The sequence below is a fragment of the Carcharhinus amblyrhynchos genome, chromosome 14 (genome assembly GCF_965287045.1).
Source record: "Carcharhinus amblyrhynchos chromosome 14, sCarAmb.v2.hapA, whole genome shotgun sequence".
Lineage (NCBI taxonomy): Eukaryota > Metazoa > Chordata > Chondrichthyes > Carcharhiniformes > Carcharhinidae > Carcharhinus > Carcharhinus amblyrhynchos.
In genome coordinates, this window is record NC_137337.1 from 59187127 (window position 1) to 59209611 (window position 22485).

Genomic DNA, 22485 nt, shown 5'->3' on the forward strand with positions numbered 1-22485 from the left:
ATTTTTAAAAAAAACATTGACCCACTAATCTAAACCAATCCCTTTTCGTCCATAAACCTATCCACCAATCTCTTAAACGCCCCCAAACTAGGCACATTTACAACTGCAGCAGGCAGGGCATTCCAGTCCCTCACCACCCTCTGGGTAAAGAACCTGCCCCTGACATCCGTCCTATAACTACCCCCCCTTAATTTAAAGCCATGCCCCCTCGTGCTAGCTTTCTCCATCCGAGGAAACAGGCTATCACCATCCACCCTATCTAAACCTCTAATCATCTTATATGTTTCTATAAGATCCCCTCTTAGCCGCCTTCTTTCCAGCGAAAACAACCCCAAATCCCTCAGTCTCTCCTCATAGGACCTCCCCTGCATACCAGGCAACATCCTGGTAAACCTCCTCTGCACCCTCTCCAAAGCCTCCACATCCTTCCTGTAATGTGGGGACCAGAACTGCACACAGTACTCCAAGTGCGGCCGCACCAGAGTTGTGTACAGTTGCAACATGACGCTGCGACTCCTAAATTCAATCCCCCTACCAATAAACGCCAAGACACCGTACGCCTTCTTAACAACAAGTTGGGCCGAAGGGCCTGTTTCCATGCTGTAAACCTCTGTGACTCTATGACTTTTAAGCTCAGTATGAAGAAGCAACCTACAGCCACCATAGAGCCAACTGGCACGGTTTTTATTCACCTATAGAACCAGCCCTCACACAATGACGGGAATTGTCCCAGCGGAATTGTTAATGGGATGGATTCTTTGAACAAGATTAAGCCCAAACTGTTCCCAAACAGTGGGGAGGGTGAAGTCCCAACAACAGAACTTGAAGTAAATATAGGACAGAAAGAACATTTAAAATCGGTGACCAGTCCACATGATGAACTTTGAGGACAACCTCAGTTTGGTCCCCAGTTTGATCATAATGGAGAAAATGGGGCCCATGTCTTACATGGTCCAAATGCTGGGAAAATTACAGGAAACACCTATACAATCTCAGGAGTAGGAATCCCGTGCCAGTTCGGGCCTCATTACCAACCATGGGGATAACCACACCAAATGTCAAGCCACGATTGGATGTTGAACCCGTGACTGTCCCTCCAGGTGGTGAGGATATGGATTCCAAGCTGGAAGCAGGAGAGAAGAGTGCACTGGCAACCTTCCCACCCGATTAAATGCCACCCAAACCATGGCAAAGGGCATTAAATTCTGTCACAGGTGTCGTCTCACCAAAACCAAAAACTTGCAAAACTTCTGTATTTTTTTATACCAATCCCCTTGCAATAAAAACCTTCACGCCATTTGCTTTCCCAATCCTTGCTCAATCTGTACGTGTTGTGAGATAAAATGGACCTGAGGGTCTACATCCTAGGGTCTGAAAAGAAATGGTTTTAGAGATAGAGATGAATTGGTTGTAACCTCCCAGCAGATTGGATATACAACACTTCTATTGCAGAGCGGTGGACTGTAGAACTATAGGCCAGTTAGTCTAACAGGGAAGATGTTAGAGTCTATTTTTAAGAAGGTAATAGCAGGACTTAGAGAACATCATTATACAATATTTTTCTCTCAGAGGGGCTTATATCTGTGGCATTCTCCACAGCAGAGAACACTGGTGGCTGGGTCACTGAATACATTACCTGGCTGAATGAGACAGATTTTTAACCAACAAGGGTGTGAAGGGTTATGGGGGTTGAGTTGAGGTCCAGCAGACAGAAAAATGAATTGTGACAGCGATCAGATCAGCCATGATCTTATCAAATGGCAGTGCAGGCACGGGTTGGGGGGTGGGGGGGGTGGTGTGGATAACATCCTCCAGTCCTTGTTCTTGTGTTCTTTTGTGTTCTCTGTGCGAGTAAACCCAAATCTCGCTGAATATCATTTAAAAAAATTTGCTTTTCTATTCTTCTGAACAAAATGACTCTCCACGTTATACTTCGTCTAGCAGCCTTATTGCTCACTCACTGAACTTGTCTATATTTCTTTGCTGCCTTTTTGTGTCCTCCTCACAGTTTGTATTCCCACCTAGCTTTGTATCATGGGCAAACCCTTCATTAAGATCATAGAATCCCCACAGGGCAGAAGGAGGCCACTCTGCTCATTGAGTCTGCATCAACTCTTATCCAAGCTTAACTCATAACCCCATGTATTTATCCTGTTAATCCCTCTAACCAATGTACCTTGGGACACTAAGGGGCAGTTTAGTATGGTCAATCAACCTAGCCTGCATATCAAGAGCTGAAACCCCAGCATGGATCCTTACAGCACTTTATTCGTCAGTGTACTCATTTGAAAATGCTTTGCTCTCTGCTTTCTGTCCATAACAATCCCCTCAGCGTGCTAATAAATCACCCCCAAATCCATGAGCCCTAACGTTGTGTATTAACTATGATGTGGTGCCTTACTGAATATCTGTTGAAAATCCAATCATAATACATCCACTGGTTCCCCTTTATTCACCCTATTGGTTATTTCCTCACAAACTCTAAATAAATTTGTCAAACAGCATTTCCCTTTAGTAAAACCAAACTGATTTGTTCTAACCATGCTTTGCATTGTTAAGACTTCCTCAATAATAGAGTCCAGCACTACCTCAATGATTGATGTTAGACTATTTAGCCTGTAGTTAGCCGTTTTCTCTCTCCCTCCTTTTTTGATGTGTGGTGTTCCATTTCCTAACTTACAATCTGCTGGTACCATTCCAGAATCTAAGGAATTTTGGAAAATCGTATGTAGTTCATCCATCTAGTTTTTGTGGTGGTCATTGACTGGAATGATGGCGGGGGTGGGGATGTTACAGGATGTAATGTGATGAGATCTCCTGGAATACATCCAACCAGAATTGGCCCCTCATGTTATCATATATTTTCAATATCTTTAATCTTAGCTTGTGAAAGTATCATAAGGTCACTGATGTGATTTTTTCAGATGGCCAAAAGTGTCTGGAAGCATTCTTGCCAGTTCAGCTTCGTAAACTTCAAAGGCATTTTTTCCACTGTTTCCCAAACGTGGCCTTTTTTCACTGAATGTGTTTACCTTATAAGACTCCTACCTTTTATAGTCTGAAGCTTTTTGCTGCAATGCTACATTTTTGCTGGCTCTTGATCTTATTTAAAGGATTTTGTGGAATTCACACTGTGCTTGAAGAGGTGAAAGTTATCCTTAAACCTAGATCCAATTTTTGCCTTCATTTTTGCTTCAATCAATCGGTCAAAACTTTTATCGTTTATCTTTTTATTATTAATAGTTGTTCAGCAGTTTGACTATATTCCTGCAGATGCATCTGTGCCGACATTGGCTTCATTTAGTTAAACTGACTCTTTCTTTGCCCCATGTAAGTAAGTAGAACTGTGTAATATATAACATCTGAACAAGCATTTCCAGCTTGATGGTACAATATATTACCATATGCTATTAACTAGTGGGCAGACATGCCTCTATTCAAGTTCAAGGTCACTATTAACAGTCACCTCATCCATTGTTCAACATTTCCTTTCCATTTGAAGTATATGAGGAAGCAATCTGACTAATCATTCATCCATTGCTAAGCTGTTCTTTCTGGATCTAAATGTTCAGTGATCCCTGAACAGAGTAATTTAAACCTTCTGTTTCCTTTGAAGCATAATTTCAATTTCTCCCTTATATTTTTATGCATCAACTTTTCATTGCGCTTTGGGATTATTTGGTTTTCTTGTTGGCTATTGCAATAAATTTAGTTTCTGATAGTTGACCAATTCTGTATATATGAAGGAAGCAGCTTTTGTTAGCCATAGGAAGGTTTTATTACATGTGGCCTCTACCCTTCCAATCCATCTGATTAGGAAATCTAGAAGTGGGAGATACCTTCCAACATGTTTACATGCTGAGCCCAAACTTCAGGTTTCTTTAAAGGCAGATCATTTACCTCCATTTGTTGCTCTAACTCTGAAAGATCAAGAGCTTTGGGACATACCTGGGAATCAATTGATTCCTATGGACCTTCCAACATATTTCATGGCTCACTCGCTTTCTTTCTGCACTTGTTGGGATTCCGTAAATGTCTAAGTTTTGCATGTTTATTGATGTCTTTTTTTTTATTTCACAGGCGATTCGGTCCGCATTGTTGACCAACAAGGTGCATACACGCAGTGGATCGTGCGAGGGCTGCTCTTGGACGTTGCTTCGAGAGTTGCCTAGTGCTTCACGTCGTTAGTGTATGCTTAAACTGGACCAACTGACACGCAACATGACAGCTCAGTGACTATCACTGTTTGCTGTGCAGATACATGGATTTGGGCCGGTGTTTGTGGGAGTTTGCACATTCTCCCCGTGATTGCGTGGGTTTGCTCCGGTTTCCTCCCACATCCCAAAAACATGCTCTTAGGCTGATTGGTGTAACAAATTGTCCCTAAATTAGTCTTCCCTCAATCTTCCCCAATAGGCGTAGACAAAGGTCATGGGTAGAGGAGAGCACTCATAATGTTAAAATGGCAGCGTGGGCTCGTTGGGCTGAAGGGCCTGTTTCCCGTGCTGTGTTGTGTTGTTCTTTGAAACAGGTGACAAGGCGTCAAATGCAAGCACAAAGACATCTTTTATCAGTTGAAATACAACCTCATTCTAAATGTGTTCAATAGCTAGTACCAATGTGCTCTGATACAACTAATAAACCTGGACAATATTGCAATGAAGAAATTTTAAGTATTGCAGCAACTTAAAGGCAACAGCAGCAGAAAGATATTGGGGTGAATTTCCCAAGATGTGGCAGAGTGTGATGGCGGGTGAGAAAAGGAGCATTTAGCCGCACTGCCATCATTCCAGTGCTTTAATCAGCAGAACACTCCATTTGAAGGCAACTACAGCATCCCCAGCCTCTTCATCTTAGTACCAGCCTTCATAGAATCCCTACAGTACAGAAGGAGGCCATTCGGCCCATTGAGTCTGAACTGACCACAATCCCACCTCAGTCCTATTCCTGTAACCCCACACATTTACCCTGCTAATCCCCCTGACATTGCGGTCAATTTTAGCACGGCCAATCAACCTAACCCACACATCTTTGGACTGTGGGAGGAAACTGGAGTGCCCGGAGGAAACCCACGCAGACACAGGAAGAACATGCAGACTCTGCACAGACAGTGACCTTAGCCAGGAATCCAAACCGGGTCCCTGGTACTGTGAGGCAGCTATGCTAACCACTGTGCCACCATGCTGCCCACGGTGGAGGAGGGTCTGAGTTAAATGTACTCACTGAGTTTGAAGAGAAAGCCCTCCAGTTGACCTAAGAGGAATGTTGAGGTGGGTGGTGACAAATTAAGTGAGGATCCGGTACTGCATCATCCAACACACCAAACTGATGTGAATCTGATGTGTTGTATCTGGAGGCCCCGGGCAAGCACTAATTAAATCTCATTTCTCTTGCAAGCACATCAAGGGAACAGCCCACGGTCTCCACCAGTCAGGTGCAAGATTCCTAGATTTGGAGATTGAAAAGCCATCAGAACCTTCACCCACATCCTCCACAGCCGCAGAGACAAACACCTCAGTGGGACCTAGTTCTAGAGAGAAGCTTTGCGGACACAAGCTGATGAGCGTCTCACTCTTTCTGATTCATAGCAGGTGGAGGTAGGGTTGTCCAAACGTTCTGCCACTCAGAGGGCTGCTGGAGGCCAAGAATCTGTTGAGTCCCGGTTAGATGATGTGCCTCTGGACTTGGTCATGTCTCAATTGCTGGAACTTCAATGGTCAAGTCAGGAACATCAGGAAGGCATATCAGCTACAATCCTCGGATTGGAAGGCAGAATGGAGGAGTCCCACTGTCTTCTGACTGAGGAGATGGTGCTGACATCCTGAAGCAACCAAGTGAAGGTGGCAGCTGCAGTAAACACCTTGGTGCAAGACTTTGTCCTCCACTGCTGTAGGGCACTAATTCCATGGTGTAGGGCATTAACTCCATGGTGTAGGGGCATTAACTCCATGGTGTAGGGACATTAACTCCATGGTGTAGGGGCATTAACTCCATGGTGTAGGGACATTAACTCCATGGTGTAGGGCATTAACTCCATGGTGTAGGGACATTAACTCCATGGTGTAGGGACATTAACTCCATGGTGTAGGGGCATTAACTCCATGGTGTAGGGACATTAACTCCATGGTTTGATATGATTTGATTTATTATTGCTATATGTATTGGGATGCAGTGAAAGCATTGTTTCTTGTGCGCTATACTGACAAAACATACAGTACATAAGGGAGAAGGAAAGGAGACAGTGTAGAATACAGTATTGCAGTCATAACAAGTGTGTAGAGAAAGATCAGCTTAATATACGGTAGGTCCATTCGAAAGTCTGGAGGAGGGAAGCAGATGTTCTTGAGTTGGTTGGTATGTGATCTCAGACTTTTGTATTGTTTTCGCAATGGAAGAAGATGAAAGAGAGTATGTCCAAGGTGTGTGGAGTCCTTTATTATGCCGGCTGCTTTTCTGAGACAGTGCGAAGTGTAGGTTGAGTCAATGAGTGGGAGGCTAGTTTGTGTAATGGACTGCACTTTGTTCACAAACCTTTGTAGTTTCTTCGGTCTTGGTCAGGGCAGGAGCCATACCAAACTGTGATACGCCTAGGAAGGATACTTTCTATGGTACACTATGGCATGCCAAATTCCCTTAGCCTCCTGAGAAAGTTAGTGGGCTTTCTTAACTATAACATCAGTGTGGAGAGACCAGGACAGGTTGTTGGTTACCTGGACAGCTAGAAGCTTGAAGCTCTCAACCATTCCCACTTCATCACCATTGATGTAGACAGGGGCATGTCTCCTGAAATCGATGACTATCTCCTTCATTTTGCTGACATTGAGGAAGAGATTATTTCATTGCACTAGTTCACCAGATTGCCTATTGCTTCCCTGTGCTCTATCTCATTATTGTTTGAGATCTGACCCACTACAATGGTGTCATCAGCAAACTTGTAAATGGAGTTGGGACAGAATTTGGCCACAGGTATATAAGGAGTATAGCAAGGGGCACAGCCTTGCGGGGCAGCAGTGTTGAGGGTAATCTTGGAAGAGGTGTTGTTGCCAATCCTTACCGATTGCAGTCTGTGGGTTGGGAAGTCCAGGATCCAGTCATAGAGAGAGGAATCGAGCTCCAGGCTATGAAGTTTGGAGTTAAATTTTGTTGGGATTATGGTGTTGAAGGCTGAGCTGTAACCGAATAATAGGAATCTAACATAAATGCCCTTGTTATCCAGGTGTTCCCGTGCTGAGTATAGGTCCAGGAAGATGGCATCTGCTGTGAACCTGTTCTGCCAGTAGGTGAATTGTAGTGGATCCAGGCAGCCCAGGAGGTTGAAATTGATTTGTGCCATGATGAACCTTTCGAAGCAGTTCACAATGATGGATATCACAGCCACTGGGCAGTAATCATTTCGGCACGCTGCCTGGCTTATTTTTGGTACAGGGATGATGGTTGTCATCTTGAAGTAGGTAGGGGCCTCAGATTAGTGAAAGGAGAGGTTAAGGATGTCTGTAAATACCTCCGCCAGCAGTTAGCACAGGATCTGAGTGCTTGCCTGGGTACCTCATCTGGACCAGTTGCTTTCTGTGGGTTGACTTTCAGGAAGGCCAATCTGACATCTGTGATGGTGACCTCAGATACCTGTTCGGCTGAGGCTTCCGGGGCTGACTTCTTAGTCAAAACATGCATGGTGAAGCACTTAGCACAGGTGCTGTATAGAAAGACTTAATGCAGTGGTGAACACATTTAAGAGAAGATTTTTGCGGATTCTAAGATGTGTGCATGGTTGGAGTGAGCCACATGGCTGCAGCCCTTATACTTTGACACTACCAATGACGATAGCCTTCCCATATGGAGAAACAATTACAGCTACTTCTCCAAGGCCAGTGAGGGCACCTAACTCCATGATGTCTTGTAAGGTATATGGCTGCTGAAGCATTTTGCTGGCATTTCTAGTAAACTGTTTGACAGATCTCTTGACATAACACAATGGGTAGAATAACCATCACGAGTCACCTCCACATCACATGGATGTGAGGCTCATTGCCAGGGGTAGCAGTTCATCCTATGCAGCCAGGGGTGTGTCATTGGCAGAGGGAGTTGGTAACCTTAAGCCCTAAGTAAGCTCTAAGCCCTAAGGGATAGCATGGTGGCAGAGCAGTTAGCTGCCTCACAGATCCAAAGATCTAGGCTCAATTCCCGGCTTAGGTCACTGTCTGTGTGGAGTTTGCACGTTCTCCCCATGTCTGCGTGAGTTTCGTCTGGGTGCTCTGGTTTCCTCCCACAGTTTGAAGGATGTGCTGGTTAAGTGCATTGACCCAAACAGGTGCTGGAATGTGGTGACTAGGAGAATTTCACAGTAACTTCATTGCAGTTTTAAGTAAGTCTTATATGGGACTAATAAATAAACTTTCGCTTTAACTTAAGTAGGGTAATTGAAAGAAGGAATGTAAGTTAAAGGGAGAGATTAGAGGGGGCAGTGTTTCTACTGAGAACCAAGCACACTGATCCCAGTGTGTCACTGCTGGAAGGTCCACTTCATCAACACAACCTCACATCAGGTAGACAATGGGATAACTCGCTAGCAACCACAGACCACAGTGATGGAGCCAGGATGATGTTGGGAGACACTGACGTACATGTGGAAATAGAATTTAACACTCAATTCTGTGTCTAATGGGATTAATTGTCTCCAAAGGCTTCGATAGAGGAAATAATTCAGCCTCAAGTGCTGGAAAGTTTCCAAATATGATCCATGTAATTAGAACAGTTTCACCTCAACTAATAATGAACTAAAGCATCACCTTTTATGGGAAAAGGAATTTTGTCTGGAAATAGTATTGTTATCTGGTGGGAATGCAGGGGGCTGAGAAACACTTGATAAGAATTGACGCTCATTGAGTTTTTTTCCGTTACTGTGAGCCAATATATAAATAGGTTCTCTTTCTTAAACATGAAATTGAACCTCACGCAATGTTTCAGAGACTAAAAGTGAAACCTGCGCAAAGAATCAGTACGTGTATCACAAGAACCTTGTTCTAAATCTGCTTGCTGACTCCATGACATGTTACTCATCATTTTATTGATTGCAGCTCAGTAGAGATCGCTGACTAGCTATAGGTGTTACTGTGGTGACTCAATTTTAACCAGACGAGCTCATTTGAAAAGAAAATGCCTGACAGGCACTCCAGGTAAATGTGCTTCCTGTGATTATATGCATTCAACATCTCCCACAGTTCAGCAACTAAGAAAGTGAAGTGATCAAAGAACACTTACTCTGCTTTTACCAATAAACACACAAATGCTAAAGTTCACACCTACATGATGTGTGAGTGTGAGTATTAGAGCACGTAGTTAACAGTAATGTTTATTACTCATTTTTAATTTACTGATCAGAAATGTAATTAGCCTCCTGTGTAACCTCCATTAGCAACATCTGGCTCCTGCTAATGTATTGGATAACATTGGGTTTAAGAGGACCGAGGTCATACCCAGAGGCTCTAAGGTAAATGGGCTGCAACTATTATGGAATGAAAGATTTATAAAGTGTCCTTCACAACTTCAAGGTGCTCCCAGGCAGCACGGTGGCAGTGGTTGGCACTGCTGCCTCACAGAGCCAGGGACTCAGGTTCAATTCCGGCCTCGAATGACTATCTGTGTGGAATTTCCACATTCTCCCTGTGTCTGCATGGGATCCTCCAGGTGCTCTGGTTTCCTCCCACACCTCAAAGATGTGCAGGTTCATCTTTGAGGCATGGGATTGGCCATGTTAAACTGCCCCTTCGTGTCAGGGAGGTTAGTAGGGTAAATATGTGAGGTTACAGGGATAGGGCCTGGATGGGATTGTTGTTGGTGCAGACTCAATGGGCCAAATGGCCTCCTTCTGCACTGTAGGGAGTCAGGAAAATTCCCAGCTTGGTCTACCTGCCTTGGGAGAAAGTGCCAGGAAAGACTGGATTTTCATTTCAAGGGGACAGATGCAGACTGCAGGTGGGGGCAGGCAACCCAGGGATAAAGGCGCTGCTGGGTGCTGAGGTGGGCTGTATAAAATATCTGCCTTGGTGCTGTGGAAACTCATTCCAGTTATAATGGAAAGGCAAGGATCCCTAGACCTCACCGCCCCCCCCCTCCCCAATATCTCCTCACACCCAGAATTCCCCTGCCCCATCATGCCACTTCATGCCCCCCCCATCCTATGGCCCCTCATGTCCCCCATTCCAAGCTATGCTGCACTACCTGCCCCCTCTTGGCTTCCTGTGTCCTCCATGCCAAGTTATGGCACCTTCACACCCATTCACCCACTGTATAGAACCAATAGTGACAACAGGACGTGAAAAAAGCTTTAAAATAGTCATTCATTGATGACTTGTCACTTTCCCCTTTTTAACTTCAGGTAAATGGAAGTGTCAATCATCCAGCAAACTGTAATTTAATTAATTAAATTCAAATTCCTCAGTGGCTGTGGTAAGATTTAAACTTGTGTTTGTGGATCATGTGTCTGGGCTTCTGGATAGTTCATCCACTGTGCAAACTTACTCACTCACCTCAATATAGTGGCCTGCTAGAGAATAATGAAAATCAGCCAGGAAAGGACCTTCCTTATGAGGTCTTTGTTCAAGGTAGGAAATAAGAACATAAGAACATAAGAAATAGGAGCAGGAGTAGGCCATCTAGCCCTTTGAGCCTGCCCCGCCATTCAATAAGATCATGGCTGATCTGTTGTGGCTCAGTTCCACATTCCCGCCCTCTCCCCATAACCCTTAATCCCCTTGCCTACCAAAAACCCATCAACCTGCGTCTTAAAAATATTTAGCGAGGCAGCCTCCACCACTTCAACGGGCAGAGAATTCCAGAGATTCACCACCCTTTGAGTGAAGAAGTTCCTCCTCAACTCCATTCTAAACCGCCCCCCCTTTATCTTGAGGCTGTGCCCCCTAGTTCTACTGTCCTTTCTGAGCGGGAGGAGTCTCTCCACCTCTATCCTATTCATCCCATTCATCATCTTATATGTCTCAATGAGATCTCCCCTCATTCTTCTAAACTCTAACAAGTACAAACCTAGTTTATTCAGCCTCTCCTCATAGCTCAACCCCCTCAACTCCGGTATCAGCCTAGTAAACCTCCTCTGCACTCCCTCCAAGGCCAAAATATCCTTGCGTAAGTACGGCGACCAAAACTGCACACAGTACTCCAGCTGCGGCCTCACCAATGCCCTATACAGCCGTAGCAAGACCTCCCTACTTTTATATTCAATCCCCCTCGCTATGAAGGCCAGCATCCCATTCGCCTTCCTGACCACCTGCTGCACCTGCAGGCTGGGTTTTTGCAACTCATGCACAAGGACCCCGAGGTCCCTCTGCACCGTCGCCTGCTGCAGTTTTTCGCCACGTAAGTAATAATCCTTCCTACCATTATTCCTACCAAAGTGGACCACCTCGCACTTGCCAACATTAAATTCCATTTGCCATTTCCTGGCCCATTCGCCCAGCCTGTCTAGATCCTAAAGTATTAACTGATGATGTGATGTCATATCCAGAGACTCTGAGACAGCTGGGCTTCAACTATTTAGAAACAAAAGAGTTTGTATTTATAAAGTGTTCTTCACAACTTCAAGGCGCTCCCAGGCAGCTCGGTGGCAGTGGTTGGCACTGCTGCCTCACAGAGCCAGGGACCCGGGTTCAATTCCAGCATCGAATGACTATCTGTGCGGAACTTCCACATTCTCCCCATGTCTGCGTGGGCTCCTCCAGGTGCTCTGGTTTCCTCCCACACCTCAAAGATGTGCAGGTTAGATGGATTGGCAATGCTAAATTGCCCCTTAGTGTCAGGGAGGTTAGTAGGGTAAATACGTGAGGTTCTGGGGATAGGGCCTGGGTGGGATTGTTGTTGTTGGCTGCTGGCTGTGTGGTGGAGTGGCTGACGTATTGTACAGTGGTTGAATTGAACAGCAAGTAACTGGGTGGTGTACAAAGAACTGGAGTGATGTCGCCCTCACAGCAGCCCTTTCTCAGTACACCAAGAAAGGAGCATTGTGCCCTCTCTGACAATGTACTTTATTTTTAAGCTATGATGCGTTCTGCTTTTAGCACAGTGTGAACGCTCGCCTGCCCATTCTCAAACTACAGCTGCTGATTGACGTAAATGGTGGCTCGTAATTCAAGCTTTCAGCCTGAGTCATTATCGTGCATCAAACTCAATGATTGGCCTCAGAAACCCAATTAGCAGAGCAAGTATGAAACAGCCATCGAGATAAACAACTGGAATTTCACTTAGCCCTGCAATGTGATTATCAGCAGGAATTTGTCTGCAGGATGGTTGGTTCTGTTTACTTCTGAGCCACTGTAGTACCCAATGTATATTGAATCACACAAAGGATTTATACAATGCCTATCTTTGACTTCAGGAAATCCCAAAGCACTTAAAAACAAATTAAGTATTTTTTTGAAGTGTAGTCATTGCTAATATGTGGAAAATGTAGCAATCAGTTTACACACAGCACGGTCCCATAAATAGCAAGGCGATAATTGTCCAGATGGTGATGTCGATTGAGGCATAAATGTCAATTGGACCATCGGGGAGGAGGTTCCTGCTCCTCTTCGTATAGATCTTCGTTTTAGATCTTTAATGCTCATCTGAGAAGGGGCTTTAATGTCTGATCTGAAAGATGACGTCTCTGAATTTGTTGCATTCTTTCAGTACCATACTGGGAGTATCAGCTAAATTATGTCTTCAGATCTCCGGCACAGACACACAATCTTCTGACTCATGAACCTCTTGACAGCGCAGTATTAATGTTATGTACATATACCAACTGTGAAGAGAGGTTTTTATATTTTATCCAACTGCATTAATTCTCTGCAGAAAGGGTCAAACTTGTATCGTCTATCACTGACTAGCCCCAGCTTGTGCTATGGTGATGCAATTTAAACCACTTGTTCTAATTTCAGCAGAAAAGACCATAAAATCCAGGTAAGTGCACCTTGCACAATACTGATTCCTTGGAAATATTTTCCACTAGATTTAAGGCGTCTTTTTTGACAGATGCCCCATAGAAAGTATCCTTTCCGGATGTACAAGCTCGGTATGGCTCCTGCTCTGACTAAGACCGCAAGAAACTACAAAGGCCATGAACATAGCCCAGTCCATCACACAAACCAGCCTCCCACCCATTGACTTTGTCTACACTCCCTGCTGCCTCGGAAAAGCAGCCAGCATAATCAAGGACTCCACTCACCTCATACTCTTCCAACTTTTTCCCTTGGGAAAAAAATACAGAAGTCTGAGATCAGGTACCAACTGACTCAAGAACAGCTTCTTCCCTGCTGCCATCAGACTTTTGAATGGACTTACCTTATATTAAGTTGATCTTTCTCTATACGCTAGCTATGACCAACATAATATTCTGCACCTTCTCCTTTCCTTCTCCCCTTGTATTTTGTGAATGGTATGCTTTGTCTGTATAGCACGCAAGAAAATACTTTTCACTGTATCCCAATACATGTGATGATAATAAAACAAATTAAATCAAATCAGAGACATCCTTGGTCCTGACATGTCCTGTTTGTCGAACTTTCTTCTGTTGTCCTGAGATGGTCAAGCTGAACTTGAGAGAATAGCAGCTTGTCCATGAGGTCTTGGTGTTTCCATGTTGCTGAAATCTTCCCTTTTCATCCGTTTAGCAATTAATAAATAGCAGTGACCAAAGAGGTAAAGAACATGCAACAACAAGGCTGTGTTTGTAGCTAGCGTGGTGCATGCTCAGTTATACTACTTTAATCATCATGTCATTGCCAGAGACATAGATCAGCTCCCCAACTCAATGTGGTAGTTACACAGAGGAAAAAAAAGCCACATCTCTGGCCCATTTATTCTGTTAAATGAACATATAAAAATGTCTGTAATGCTTACATGCCCTTCTATCTTTCCATATGTGACACTGCCAAGTTAGGTGGAACTAACGGGAGACACTAAATCTTTAGCTCTTTCAAAACTTGAAGATCATATGTAAGCATATTTATTCACCCAGCCACGGACATTACTGGCCTCCCAAAACCCCTCTTGACCTGGACATCACTAGACTCCAACACTGAAACCGCCCCCCCTCAACACTGCACTGTGCTGCCAGGCCCCCATTCACCCACAGTGCACTGGCCTCACTGCGCCCTTTCAGTAAAATGTGTTTTATTATCATCACATGTATTGGGATACAGTGAGAAGTATTTTCTACAAGAACATAGGAACTAGGAGCAAGAGTAGACCATCTGGCCCCTTGAGCCTGCTCCACCATCAATAAGATCATGGCTGATCTTTTCGTGGACTCAGCTCCACTTACCCACCCGCTCACCATAACCCTTAATTCCTTACTGTTCAAAAATATATCTATGCTTGTCTTAAAAACGTTCAATGAGGTAGCCTCAACCGATTCACTGGGCAGGGAATCCTACAGATTTACAACCCTTAGTTAAAGGTGTTCCTCCTCAACTCACTCATCAATCTGCTTCCCCTTATTTTGAGGCTGTGCCTTCTAGTCCTAGTTTCACCCGCCAGTGGAAGCAACTTCCCTGCTTCTATCTTATCTATTCCATTCATAATCTTATATGTTTCTATAAGATCTCCCCTCGTTCTTCTGAATTCCAATCAGTATAGCCCCAGTCTACTCAGTCTCTCTTCATAAGCCAACCCTCTCAACTCTGGAATCAACCTAATGAATCTCCTCTGCACCCCCTCCAGTGCCGGTATATCCTTTCTCAAGTAAGGAGACCAAAACTGTACGTAGTCCTCCAGGTGTGGCCTCACCAGCACCTTATACAGCTGCAACATAATCTCACTGTTTTTAAACTCTATCCCTCTAGCAATGAAGGACAAAATTTCATTTGCCTTCTTAATTACCTGTTGCACCTGCAAACCAACTCCTTGAGATTCCTGCACCAGGTCACCCAGGTCCCTCTGCACAGCAGCATGCTGCAATTTTTTACCATTTAAATAATAGTCCATTTTGCTGTTATTCCTACCAAAATGGATGACCTCACATTTACCAACATTGTACTCCATCTACCAGTCCTCGCACACACACTGAGACTATCTCTATCCCTTTGCAGACTTTCAGTGTCCTCTGCACACTTTGCTCTTCCACCCATCTTAATGTCATCTGTGAATTTTGACACACTACCCTTGGTCCCCAAATCATCTATGTAAATCAGAAACAATTGATCCCTGACACACTCCACTAGTCACTGATCGCCAACCAGAAAAACAGCCATTTACCCCCACTCTTTGCTTTTTGTTAACCAATCCTCTATCCATTACCCATAACACAGTGCATCTTTATCTTATGTAGCAGTCTTTGGTGCGGAACCTTGTCAAATGCCTTCTGGAAATCCTGATACACCACATCCACAGGTTCCCCATTGTCCACTGCACATGTAGTGTTCTCAATGAATTCCACCAAATTAGTCAAACATGACCTTCCCTTCATGAACCCATGCTGCGTCTTACCGTTGAGACTATTTATATCCAGATGTCTTGCTATTTCTTCCTTGATGATAGATTCAAACATTTTTTCTACTATAGAAGTTAAACTATCCGGCCTATAGTTACCTACCTTTTGTCTTACCACCTTTTTAACCAATGGCATCACATTTGCTATTTTCCAACTTACGAAAAGGCCATAGCCTTCCTGTCATCAATTTTTGGCATATTATTTGTGTTTTCCACTGTGAAGAGCGACACTAAATACCTGTTCAATGCCTCAGCCATTTCCTCATTTCCAGTTATTACATTCCCCTCCTCATCCTCTAAAGGACCAAGGTTTACTTTAGCCACTCTTTTTCATTTTATGTATTCATAGAAACATTTGCTATCTGTTTTTAGATTCTGAGCTAGTTTACTCTCATAATCCATCTTAAGTTTCTTTATAGCTTTTTTCGTGGCTTTCTGCTGATCTTTAAAGATTTCACAATCCTCTAGGTTCCCACTAATCTTTGCCACTTTGATTGCATTTTCTTCCAATTTGATACCCTCCTTTATTTCCTTAGATATCCATGGCTGATTATCTCTTTTTCTACACTTCCATATCACGGTAGATAGTTTTGCTGAGTGCTATGAAAGATTGCTTTGAAAGTCCTCCACTGTTCCTCAATTTTCCCACCATAAAGTCTTTGCTCCCAGCCTACCTTAGCCAACTCTTCCTTCATCTCCTTGTAGTCTCCTTTGTTTAAGCACACAACACTGGTATTGGATTTTACCTTCTCACGCTCCATCTGTATTTTAAATTCAACCATACTGTGATCACTTCTTCCAAGAGGATCCCTAACTGTAGGATCACTAATTATTCCCATCTTATTACATAAGTGTGACATGACATGAACCCAATATCCCATTGAGGCTGTCCTCAAGTGTGCCTTGACGGTCAAGGTAGCCTTGAGGAGGAGTTCATAGAATGTATCCGCAGTAGCTTCCTTGATCAGTATGTAATGGAATCTGCAAGAGAGCAAGGTAGCCTAGATCTGGTCCTGTGAGATTTTGCAAGCCCAGGCAAGTCATGGTGGTTACACTAACTATCCTGGCTTGAGACAATTCACACCTCTTTAACCTGTGCTTAACCCTCTCTCCACTTGCATTGTCTGTACCTGATAAGACTTGATTACCTGTTAAGACCCCCATTCCAACCATTATCTTGTAATTGAGTCTGTGTCTATATCTGCCCTGTTTGTCAACCCAACTCTCTGCTCACCTGATGAAGGGGCAGCACTCCAAAAGCTCATGCTATCAAATAAACTTGTTGGACTTCAAGCTGGCATTGTGACACTTCTTACTGTAAATGCATCTTTACCGGGGTGGGGGGTGTGTGGGTGGTGGTGGTTGTTTTTGAGAGAGAGACAGAGATAGATAGATACATGTCTTTCCTTTTTACTATCCCAGGACCCCCACTCCTTCACTGGGACCAGTGTCCTCCCTTGTGAATACTGGTAGCATGGCACAGGCTGGGGTGCCATGCATCACTTGAACAGGTTGTCTGCTATTGGCAGGAAGTATACAGGTTGGTGTGTGGGCATGGCCATTGGCATTGGTGCTATTCCTGCACCCCTTCCAGGCATGTTCAGGCAGCTGGTGTAGGGGCAGCCTCCAGATTATCACAATATGGGTTTCCATTCACTGCAGAGTCCATGCAGTTTGAGTGTCACCCCCCTGCTTGGAGCACCTGACTTGATGAGCCTTCAAGCAGCACATGGCACACTTTCCCCCCTCCCAAAAACACCAGAAGGCACCCCTTAACCAGAACAATGGAACAACCCTGTGCCTGGAAACAGCAGCCCCACCAGCACTGAGTAAACTCCCTCACCTCACCCCACAGCCAGAACAAAGAACTCTCCCAGTCCATGCAGCAACTTTGCAATCCCTACCTTCAGCTCCCCCCCACCCCTGGGGGCTGCAGGCCCATACCATTGATCTCCTTGCTCTTCTTCAGTGCTGCCAATCCAAGTCCCTTTTTTATTGAGCAGTTGTAAGCCTGGGTGCCCAGCACAAATCCCACTAAAGGGCTGCCGCTCATAGAACCATAAAACATTACAGCATAGAAACAGGCCTGTTGGCCCTTCTTGTCTGTGCCAAACCATTTTTCTGCCTAGTCCCACTGACCTGCACCTGGACCATATCCCTCCACACCCCTCTCATCCATTTACCTGTCCAAGATTTTGTTACATGTTAAAAGTGAGCCTGCATTTACCACTTTATCCGGCAGCTCATTCCACACTCCTACCACTCTGTGTGAAGAAGTCCCCCCCAATATTCCCTTTAAACTTTTCCCCCTTCACCCTTAACCCATGTCCTCTAGTTTTTTTCTCCCCTAGCCTCAGTGGAAAAAGCCTGCTTGCATTCACTCTATCTATACCCATCAAAATCTTATACACCTCTATCAAATCTCCCCTCATTATTCTACCCTCCAGGGGATAAAGTCCTAACCTATTCAACCTTTCCGAATGCGCTAATGACATGGTGAGCTATGGAAACATAGTCTGGGAGAATCCTGACCACCATTTTACTTTCCAGATTTTTTTTAACTGGGCAGACATCATTGCTTTTCTGTGCATGCACAGTGTGTGTCGCAGCCATTTTTGTGGGCAATCCCACCCAGGCCCTTTCCCCATAACACCACGTATTTACCCTGCTAATCCCCCTGTCACTAAGAGACATAGTGTAACAATAGGAGACTCTCACCAGTACTTTTCAGTCCCACCCACCACAGGAATAGATATTCCCATCCAAAGTCAATGGACCTAGTCTGCCAAATTTTCCTTCCTGCTTGTGACGATTCCCGCCATGGGTGGGAGTGGAAAATTCCAGCCACTGTTTTTCTTTACTATCTTACTGCTTTTCTTTACTATCTTACTGCTTTTCTTTACTATCTTACTGGCAAGCTCAGAAAACATTTACAGTGCATGAGCATAAACAATATGAATGAGAATTGTGATCACAGTTATCCATTATTAATTGTCCATTATTAATCGTTTATTTATTAAACAATCATTTTTAGAATTCCAATCATCCACATCTGGCTCGGGGTTCAGACAGCATTGTCCTAACAGAACTACTCAAGCTCAGTAATCTCAGTGATTACAGAATTTGTAGAAAATGAGCAAGAGCAGAAGTTCCATTCTCTCCAAATATCATTTTGCAACAGCTTGAGAACGCTTAAATAAATAGATCTGTTTCCTTCTGTGTCTTAGTCTCTGTGTTTGGAGTTTTCTGGATGACAGCAGGCATGCCCTATATATAAATTTAGTTTTGAATACTTGTCAGTCTGTTAGTGCTGACAGTTAATCTTAGTCAAACTGTCACATTACGTTAGAAATGGCAAGTCATTGCAATCTGACCTGCTCAAGGCATTGATTCAGAATACCTCTGGGTATCATTAGAAGTGCATAGTTTTGCAATGGTAATAGGCAGCTCATCACATTGAGATAAATCACTGGTTTTCATCGTACACATATATATATCATTGAGTATATTAGAGACAGGATTAGCTTATAGTTACTGAATGACAGTCACAGGTGGCCACTATGAGGGATGCTTAATAGTGAAATGCAACGGGGAAATGACCCAGACAATGTCAAATCAAAGTAAGCAAACACATTCTGAGTTCAATGTATTTAGTACTTGTTGGGTTTGCTTCTCCACCCAACCCTCTAAACCACTTCTTGTCACAGTGTCAGCTATGGACCAGTGTTTGTTTCACATCATGAGTTCAAGCTTCACTTCAGAGACTGAAACATCTGGCTGAACCTCCAGTGTAGTACTGAGAGAATGTTGCACTGTTGAAAGAGCTGTTTTCCAGGATGGAACATCAAAAGCACCTATGGCATTATTCAAAGAAAGTTCTCAGTTTCTTGGCCAATATTTACTCCATAGCCAATATCATCAAAACAGATCACCTGATTATTTCTACATCCGTGTGTGTGGGTTCTTACTCTGTGTAAATTGGTTATTGGGGTTTCCTAGCTTGCAACATCTGACTATATTTCAAACCTATACATTGTGTAAAGCGCTTTGGGATGGCCTAAGGTCGTGAAGCGTGCTATAGAAATATAAATTCTTCTATTTTTTAAAAAATACTAAACTGGTTGGAGTTGAGGTCCACCAGCATGAATTGACCAAGTGGGCTTTCACCAGAGTTGGCAGGTAACAGGCACTCTGTCAGCTGAACAGTATGTGAGCCCCAAGCAGGAGTGAGCACATTGTGAAACACTCTAAGGTGGACTTGTATTAACCTTTGTAATTCTGTGTTGGGGATATTCTAAAGTTCTGAATTTGAGTGTTTATTTGGATATAGCAGCAGGCTATGTACAATGGAGAGTATTAGCGCGGAACCTGATCCCACCCTTTATCAATCACATGTGTTGATAGAAAAGAGAAATGTTTCTTCGGATGTGAACATTCTTAGTTGCTGTTAGCAGGCTTGTGGTGAGCCTCATTTCTGAGTAGCTGCAGTAATTTTCAACACTTGAAATCTTTGAGTAGTTTGGGTGTTAGTTTGGAGTTCACCAAATTCATGTGGAACTGGAGTCAGATGTAACGCTCCTGAGATAGCACCTTCCAAACCCACAGCTGTTGCCATCTAAAAGGAAAAGAGCAGCAGATACTTGGGAATAGCACTACCTGGAAATTTTCCTCCAAGTCACTCACCATCCTGGCTTAGAAATATATCGCCATTCCTTCACTGTCGCTAGTTCAAAGCCTGGAAAATCCTCCATTACAGCACTGTGGTTGTACTTACATCATGTGAACTCAATAAGCATCTTACTACCAACTTCTTGAGGCAAATTACAGATGTGCAATAAATGCTGGCCTAGCCAATGACACCCATACCCCATAAATGAATAAAAATTAAAATTAGTTTATGTGATTTCCAGAGTCAGAATCCAATGAGGATTTATTTCAGAGTTCAGCATACTGAAGACAGAAGTTGTAAGGTGCACCTTGCAGTTGGTGTGAATACTAAGGATGAAGTAGGTATACAGAGATTGGGTAAGTTCTCAGGTGATGGCAGTTTTTTCTAGCAGAGACAAACTTGGAGCTGCCTGGAGGGCATCAATTGGCTGTTATAACAGCAGACTGTTATTTAGCTCATGGAATGTATAATATTCGTATCATCCTGTGGTTAGGGTTTCTTTGATGAGGGAAATGGGTGGAATCTCGTTGACAATGGGGACTAAGCAGCACCTCTGGGGTGCCAAGAGATAGGGGTAGTTTGCTTTGTTCAATGTGTGAGTGTTTTGAGTATCCTTGGCCTAAATTACTCCAGCATGTTGTTAATCTTAGTTTAGCTCGATTGAGTAGGTTAGGGCAGTAATAACTGTGTTTATCCAGGTCAGGTGGAGGGTAAGTTGGGCAAGGGGAGTAGGTCACCCTCCCTGACATGCCACTTTTTGGGGGCTGACTACTCTTCCTGAGACATGGTTCCCCTGGGATTTAGTATACTGTCGGCTGCAGCACCTGAGTACGAGTCTGAGTGCTTCAGTTCAGCGTTGTTAGTCTTTCTTCGACTGGACGAGTAGATCACCCTCCTCTTAGTGTGTGATATGGAGTGGTTCCTGCAGATTGGAAAACAGCAAATGTGATGCCACTGTTTAAAAAAAGAGGTAGACAAAAGACAGGTAACTAACTATAGGCCGGTTAGCTTAACTTCTGCAGCAGGGAAAATATTTGAATCTATCATCAAAAAAGAAATAGCGAGACATCTGGATATAAATTGCCCCATTGGTAAGGCGCAGCTTGGGTTCATGAAGGGCCGGTCATGTTTGACTAATTTGGTGGAATTCTTTGAGAACATTACATGTGCAGTGGACAATGGGGAACCTGTGGATGTGGTGTATCTGGATTTCCAGAAGGCATTTGACAAGGTGCCGCACCAGAGATTGCTACATTAGATAAAGGTGTACAGTGTTACAGGTAATGTAATAACATGGATAGAGGATTGGTTAATTAACAGAAAGCAAAGGGTGGGGGTAAATGGGTGGTTTTCTGGTTGGTGATCAGTGACTAGTGGTGTGCTTCAGGGATCAGTGTTGGAATGCAATTATTTATGATTTACATAGATGATTTGGAGTTGGGGACCAAGTGTAGTATGTCAAAATTCAAAGATGGCACTAAGGTGGGTGGAAGAGCAAAGTGTACACAGGACGCTGAAAGTCTGCAAAGGGATAGAGATAGTCTGAGTGAGTGGGCGAGGGTCTGGCAGATGGAGTACAATGTTGGTAAATGTGAGGTCATCCATTTTGGTAGAAATAACAGCAAAATGGACTATTATTTAAATGATAAAATATTGCAGCATGCTGCTGGGTGTCCTTGTGTGCATGAATCTCGAGGAGTTGGTTTACAGGTGCAGCAGGTAATTAAGAAAGCAAATGGAATTTTGTCCTTTGTTACTAGAGGGATGGAATTTAAAAACTGCAAGATTATGTTGCAGCTATATAAGATGCTGGTGAGGCCACACCTGGAGTACTGTGTACAGTTTTGGTCTCCTTACCTGAGAAAGGATAAACTGGCACTGGAGGGGATGCAGAGGAGATTCACTAGATTGATTCCAGAGTTGAGAGGAGAGATGAAGTAGACTGGGGCTATACTCATTGGAATCCAGAAGAATGAGGGGAGGTCTTGTAGAAACATGTAAGTTTATGAAGGGAATAGATAAGGTAGAAGCAGGGAAGTTGTTTCCACTGGCGGGTGAAACTAGAACTAGGGGGCACAGCCTCAAAATAAGGGGAAGGAAATTTAGGACTGAGATGAGGAGGAACTTCTTCACACAAAGGGTTGTGAATCTGTGGAATTCCCCGCCCAGTGAAACAGTTGAGGCTACCTCATTGAATGTTTTTAAGGCAAGTACAGATAAATTTTTGAACAGTAAAGGAATTAAGGGTGATGGTGAGTGGGCGGGTAAATGGAGTTGAGTGCATAAAAAGATCAGTCATGATCTTACTGAATGGTGGAGCAGGCTCGAGGGGCCAG